We start from the raw sequence: 7,886 nt of genomic DNA, 5'->3' as shown, positions 1-7,886 counted from the left end.
GGTGACTTCTGAAGGTGTTTCTAGCTGACTAGTGGCAAGGCGCACTACCGGTGTCAGCAACAACGTGGAACCTGCACACAACACAACCAAAATATTTTTCCCCAACTTACAATGAGGTTGTCAATCTCACCGGTTTTGCTAAACACAAAGGATTAAATATATCGACTAGAAGGAGATGTTTGCAGTAATTAAAGAGAACAATGCTTGCGGAAAGTAAACAGAGCAGGATTGCAGCAATTTATCAGCGTAAAGGAATGGACCAGGGTCCACAGTTCACTAGAGGTGTCTCTCCATAGAGATAAATAACATGCTGGGTGAACAAATTACAGCTGGGCAATTGACAGAATATCTGAAAGGACACGGATGTCGCCTAGAGGGGGGGTGAATAGGCGGTTTAAAACTTTTACGAGTTGGGCTTAACAAATGCGGAATAAAACTAGCGTTTACTTTGTCAAGCCCAAAGCCTATATACTATGGTTCACCTATGTGCACCAACAACTTATGCTAAGCAATACAATCAACTATGTGATAGCAAGATATATAACTTCAAGCATGATGGCTATCACAAAGTAAAGTGCATAAGTAAAGAGCTCAGGTATAGAGATAACCGAGGCACGCGGGAGACGATGATTTATCCCGAAGTTCATACTCTAGCAAGTGCTAATCTCCGCTGGAGAGGTGCGGTGGCTTAGCTCTCCCGAACGCCACAAAAGGCCTCACCTTGAGGTGTGGTTGCTCGATGCATACCAACGCCACAAAGGCCTCACCTAAGATGCAGGAGACGCACCACACACCGAGCGTCACGAAGGCGCCTCACCTTATTCTCCGGTGACCCTCGCCACAAAGGCCTAGGTTACGGTTCCACTAAGGGATTTCCTTCGAGGCGGAAACCGGGCCTTACACAAAGCTTGGGGCACGCATCCACAACTTAATTGGAAGCTCCCAAGAAATCGCCACAAAGGCCTAGAATCCGTCTAGGGTTCCAAGAACCCAAGAGTAACAACTTTCTTGCTTTCACTTCCACGAATCACCGTGGAGAACTCAAACCGATGCACCAAATGCAATGGCAAGAACACCACAAAGATGCTCAAGTCCTTCTCACTCAAATTCCAACAAGCTACAAAAGCTATTGGGGGAATAATAGAGGAAGAACAAAAGAATTCACAAAGAACACCAAGATCAAGATCTAGATAGTTACACTCACAAAGAGATGGATTTGATTGGTACAAATGTAGATCTAGATCTCCTCTTCCTTTTCCCTCAAAAGGATTCAAGAATCATTGGAGGAGTAGAGCGATATGGCAAGCTCTCAAGGTCAACAATGGTGTAGAGAGAGTGGAAGAAGCAACCAGCCCAAGGAGTAAGAAGGGGTCTTATATACCCCCTCCCAATGAAGTATGACCGGTTGGGACACCCCGGGCCGGATTATCTGCCCTCGGGCTGGATTATCCGCCCCGCGAAAATCGCCCCTGGACTCGGGCCGGATATTTGGCCGGATATTTAGTGTGGGCCGGATTATCCGCCCCCAAAAAACGGGCAGAAACATCAAACTGAAACGGGCATAACTTTAGCATCCGAACTCCGATTTTGATGATCTTAGGCTCGTTTTGAAGTTAGGAACAAGATCTACAAGATCATGCAGGGAACCATCATAGTACAACAAGGGAGGATATAGATAAAATATGAAAGATTTGACCTATCTAAAAAGACAAGCCGATAAAACCTCCAACCTCGAAAATGCAACAAGTTGCCCGTGCAAAAACCATTCTCGATGAACTAGACCTTGTCATGAGAATAAGCACAAGCTCTAAAATATCACATGGATAAGATCCAAATAACAACCAAGAAAGATGATGCAAGGATGCAAAGGTTTGAGCTCTCCGAAGGATACGATCGAGTTACTCACTCGAGAGCCCTCTTGATAGTATGACAACTAAATTATAAACCGGTCTCCAACTACACTATGAGATCGGTGATAAAGAAACTCTATCAAGAGCAAACCTTAATCTTGCGCATTCCACTTGAGCTCGATGATGACGGTCTTAACGCAAAAAGATGGAACGCCTTTCTTGATTATGTTTGCTTGATGAAGTCATGCGAATTGCTCCCCATACTCCACTGTGGAAGAGCTTCTTCTTCGGTGCATCTTCACATATCCATGATCGTCATATGGATGAAAAACTTCAAGCAAATGATCTCTTCGAGATGGCTTGTCTTGAACTTGCACTTCATTTCTTCATTCTTCATCGTTGATGCCTTGAAGTTAAACTTGAGGGCTCACTTCATCTTCATCTTCAAGACATACTTGCCACTTGATCTTCTTCATTTGCTTCTTAATGCAATCTTGAAGCCATCATATGGTTCAAGTATTGCCTATGGACAACTCCTACAAATATAACTCAATGCAAACATTAGTCCATAGGGATTGTCATTAATTACCAAAACCACACATGGGGGCTCCATGCAGTTTCAATATAGACCATACATGACAAGATAATTACTATGAGATTTGTTTGGGCATTACAACATAATACATAGACCGTAATCCAACTACATCTATGACTAATAATCCACCTTCCGGTTATCGTTCGAACCCCTTTCAGTATTAAGTTGCAGGCAACAGATTGTCGCATTAAGCAATGTGGGTAAAGTAAACAATAGAATTACCCTTGGATAAAACATTGTTGTTTTCTCCCTAGTAGAAAAAACACATCTACAATCTTAGAAGTTATTGTCACTCTCCCAGAAAACTAGAGACGTGAACCTACTATCGAGCATAAATACTCCCTCTTGAAGTCACAAGCATCTACTTGGCCAGAATATCTACTAGAAACGAAGAGCATGCAAGATCACAAATAACATATGACATGAACATATAATTTACCTCAACATAGTATACAATATTCATCGGATTCCAGCAAACACAACATGTAGCATTACATAAAGATGATCTTGATCATGTAGGGCAGCTCACAAGATCTAAACATGAGGCACAAATTGGATAAGACAACCATCTAGCTACTGCTATGGAGCCATAATCTAGGGATGAACTACTCACGCATCACTTCGGAGGCGGGCATGGTTATGTAGATGCCTCTGGCGATGATCTCCCCCTCCGGCAGGGTACCGGGAAGAGCTTCAGAACCCTCCTAAGATGGGTTCTGCAATGGCGGCCACGACAGAACTTTTTGTTGATGGAGACTCGAGTGTCCAGGGTTTCCCCGAGATCATGCTTAAATAGGCGGATGGGCAATGTCGGTGGAGGCCAGGGTGGCCCACACCACCCCTAGGCGTGGGCCAGGGTCAGGCCACGCCTAGGGCTGACGTGGCCGCCCTGTTTCCCCCTTTCGACTCCCCTCTGGACTCAGTCTTCGTTACGGAAAAATATTGACTTCGGCTTTTGTTTTGTCCAATTCTGAGAATATTTTCTGTACAACTTTTTTGAAATACAAAATAGCAGAAAACAGAGAACTGGCACTATGGCATCTTGTTAATAGGTTAGTGCCGAAAAATGTATAAAAGTGCAACAAAGTATGAGCAAAACATATATGAATTGGTGTAAAACAAGCATGGAGTATCAAAAATTATAGATACGTTTGAGACGTATCAAGCATCCCAAGCTTAACTCATGCTCGTCCTTGAGTAGGTAAGTGATAACAAAATAATTTTTGAGGTGACATGAAGTCAACACAATCTTTGATAAAGTATGTAAAGCATTATGAGCTGGGATCAAAGTACTCTAAACATAGAAATGATAGATATAATTTTAACAATACAACTTAGCAACTATGGTATGACATGAAGAATAACTCAAACATAGGATCATGAATAATTGTGCATTGAAAGCAACTTGTTTGTTTATTGATGGCGCGTAGTTGACACGTCCATTGGGAACCCCAAGAGGAAGGTGTGATGCGCACAGCAGTAAGTTTCCCTCAGTAAGAAACCAAGGTTATCGAACCAGTAGGAGTCAAGGAACACGTGAAGGTTGTTGGTGGCGGAGTGTAGTGCGGCGCAACACCAGGGATTCCGGCGCCAACGTGGAACCTGCACAACAAAATCAAAGTACTTTGCCCCAACGTAACAGTGAGGTTGTCAATCTCACCGGCTTGCTGTAAACAAAGGATTAGATGTATAGTGTGGATGATGATGTTTGTTTGCGAAGAACGAGTAACGAACAATTGCGGTAGATTGTATTTTAGATGTAAAGAATTGGACCGGGGTCCACAGTTCACTAGTGGTGTCTCTCCCATAAGATAAACGCATGTTGGGTGAACAAATTACGGTTGGGCAATTGACAAATAAAGAAGGCATAACAATGCACATACATATATCATGATGAGTACTATGAGATTTAATCGGGGCATTACGACAAAGTACATAGACCGCTATCCGGCATGCATCTATGCCTAAAAAGTCCACCTTCGAGGTTATCATCCGAACCCCTTCCGGTATTAAGTTGCAAACAACGAGACAATTGCATTAAGTATGGTGCGTAATGTAATCAACACAAATATCCGTAGACAAAGCATCGATGTTTTATCCCTAGTGGCAACGAGCACATCCACAACCTTAGAACTTTACGTCCTTTGTCCCGAGATTCAATGGAGGCATGAACCCACTATCGAGCATAAATACTCCCTCTTGGAGTCACAAGTATCAACTTGGCCAGAGCCTCTACTAGCAACGGAGAGCATGCAAGAACATAAAAAACATATATGATAGATTGATAATCAACTTGACATAGTATTCAATATTCATCGGATCCCAACAAACACAACATGTAGGATTACAAATAGATGATCTTGATCATGATAGGCAGCTCACAAGATCTAACATGATAGCACAATGAGGAGAAGACAACCATCTAGCTACTGATATGGACCCATAGTCCAGGGGTGAACTACTCACACATCAATCCGCAGGCGATCATGGCGATGAAGAGACCTCCGGGAGATGATTCCCCTCTCTGGCAAGGTGCCGGAGGCGATCTCCTGAATCCCCCGAGATGGGATTGGCGGCGGCGGCGTCTCTGTAAGGTTTTCCGTATCGTGGCTCTCGGTACTGGGGTATTCGCGACAAAGGCTTTAAGTAGGCGGAAGGGCGGAGCCGGAGGAGGCACGGGGGCCCCACACGCTAGGGCCACGCGGGCCCAAGCCTGGCCGCGCCGCCCTAGTGTGGCGGCGCCCTGATGGCGTGTATTTCACACGTTCGTTGGGCAACCCCAAGAGGAAGGTATGATGCGCACAGCAGCAAGTTTTCCCTCAGAAAGAAACCAAGGTTTATCGAACCAGGAGGAGCCAAGAAGCACGTTGAAGGTTGATGGCGGCGGGATGTAGTGCGGCGCAACACCGAAGATTCCGGCGCCAACGTGGAACCTGCACAACACAACCAAAGTACTTTGCCCCAACGAAACGAGTGAGGTTGTCAATCTCACCGGCTTGCTGTAACAAAGGATTAACCGTATTGTGTGGAAGATGATTGTTTGCGGAGAAAACGAGTAAAAACAAGTATTGCGGCAGATTTGTATTTCGGTATTAAAGAATGGACCGGGGTCCACGGTTCACTAGAGGTGTCTCTCCCATAAGATAAAAGCATGTTGGGTGAACAAATTACAGTCGGGAAATTGACAAATAGAGAGGGCATAACAATGCACATACATGACATGATAAGTATAGTGAGATTTAATTGGGCATTACGACAAAGTACATAGACCGCCATCTAACTGCATCTATGCCTAAAAAGTCCACCTTCAGGTTATCATCCGAACCCCTCCGGTATTAAGTTGCTAAACAACGGACAATTGCATTAAGTATGGTGCGTAATGTAATCAGCAACTACATCCTCGGACATAGCGCCAATGTTTTATCCCTAGTGGCAACGGCACAACACGACCTTAGAACTTTACATCCTTGTCCCAGGTGTCAATGCGGGCATGAACCCACTATCGAGCATAAATACTCCCTCTTGGAGTTAAGAGTAAAAACTTGGCCGAGCCTCTACTAGTAACGGAGAGCATGCAAGATCATAAACAACACATGTATAATAACTTGATAATTAACATGACATGGTATTCTCTATCCATCGGATCCCGACAAACACAACATATAGAATTACGAGATAGATGATCTTGATCATGTTAGGCAGCTCACAAGATCCAACAATGAAGCACAATGAGGAGAAGACAACCATCTAGCTACTGCTATGGACCCATAGTCCGGGGGTGAACTACTCACTCATCACTCCGGAGGCGACCATGGCGGTGTAGAGTCCTCCGGGAGATGAATCCCCTCTCCGGCGAGGGTGCGGAGGAGATCTCCGAATCCCCCGAGATGGGATCGGCGGCGGCGGCGTCTCGGTGGGTTTTCCGTATCGTCATTTTTCGCATCAGGGGTTTCGCGACGGAGGCTTTAAGTAGGCGGAAGGGCAGAGTCGGGGGCCAGACGAGGGGGCCACACCATAGGGCGGCGCGGGCCCCCCCTGGGCCGCGCCGGCCTATGGTGTCGCCACATCGTGGCCCCACTTCGTGTGTTCTTCGGTCTTCTGGAAGCTCCGTGGAAAAATAGGCACCTGGGTCTTCGTTTCGTCCAATTCCGAGAATATTTCGTTACTAGGATTTACGAAACCAAAAACGGCGAGAAAACGAGGAGCGGCACTTCGGCATCTTGTTAATAGGTTAGTTCCGGAAAATGCACGAATATGACATAAAGTGTGCATAAAACATGTAGGTATCATCAATAATATGGCATAGAACATAAGAAATTATCGATACGTCGGAGACGTATCGGCATCCCCAAGCTTAGTTACGCTCGTCCCGAGCGGGTAAAACGATAACAAAGATAATTTACTGAAGTGATATGCCATCATAACCTTGATCATACTATTTGTAAACATATGTAGTGGATGCAGCGATCAAAAACAATGGTGATGACATGAGTAAACAGGTGAATCATATAGCAAAGACTTTTCATGAATAGTACTTCAAGACAAGTATTAATAAGTCTTGCATAAGAGTTAACTCATAAAGCAATAAATCAAAGTAAAGGTATTGAAGCAACACAAAGGAAGATTAAGTTTCAGCGGTTGCTTTCAACTTGTAACATGTATATCTCATTGATAATTGTCAACATAGAGTAATATAACAAGTACAATATGCAAGTATGTAGGAATCAATGCACGGTTCACACAAGTGTTTGCTTCTTGAGGTGGAGAGAGATAGGTGAGCTGACTCAACATAAAAGTAAAAAGAATGGTCCTTCAAAGAGGAAAGCATCGATTGCTATATTTGTGCTAGAGCTTTTATTTTGAAAACATGAAACAATTTTGTCAACGGTAGTAATAAAGCATATGAGTTATGTACATTATATCTTACAAGTTGCAAGTCTCATGCATAGTATACTAATAGTGCCCGCACCTTGTCCTAATTAACTTGGACTACCGGATCTTTGCAATGCACATGTTTTGACCAAGTGTCACAATGGGGTACCTCCATGCCGCTTTGTACAAAGGTCTAAGGAGAAAGCTCGCATTTTGGATTTCTCGCTTTTGATTATTCTCAACTTAGACATCCATACCGGGAAAACATGGACAACGAGATAATGGACTCCTCTTTAATGCATAAGCATGTGGCAACAATTATTATTCTCATATGAGATTGAGGATATATGTCCAAACTGAAACTTCCACCATGAATCATGGCTTTAGTTAGCGGCCCAAAGTTCTTCTCTAACAATATGCATGCTCCAACCATGAAGGTGGTAGATCTCTCTTGCTTCGGACAAGACGGACATGCATAGCAACTCACATGATATCCAACAAAGAATAGTTGATGGCGTCCCCGAAACATGGTTATCGCTCAACAAGCAACTTAATAAGAGATAAAGTGC

The sequence above is a fragment of the Lolium rigidum genome, chromosome 6 (genome assembly GCF_022539505.1).
Source record: "Lolium rigidum isolate FL_2022 chromosome 6, APGP_CSIRO_Lrig_0.1, whole genome shotgun sequence".
Classification (NCBI taxonomy): Eukaryota; Viridiplantae; Streptophyta; class Magnoliopsida; order Poales; family Poaceae; genus Lolium; species Lolium rigidum.
The sequence above is the reverse complement of the archived record's forward strand: the minus strand, read 5'-3'. Positions refer to the sequence as shown.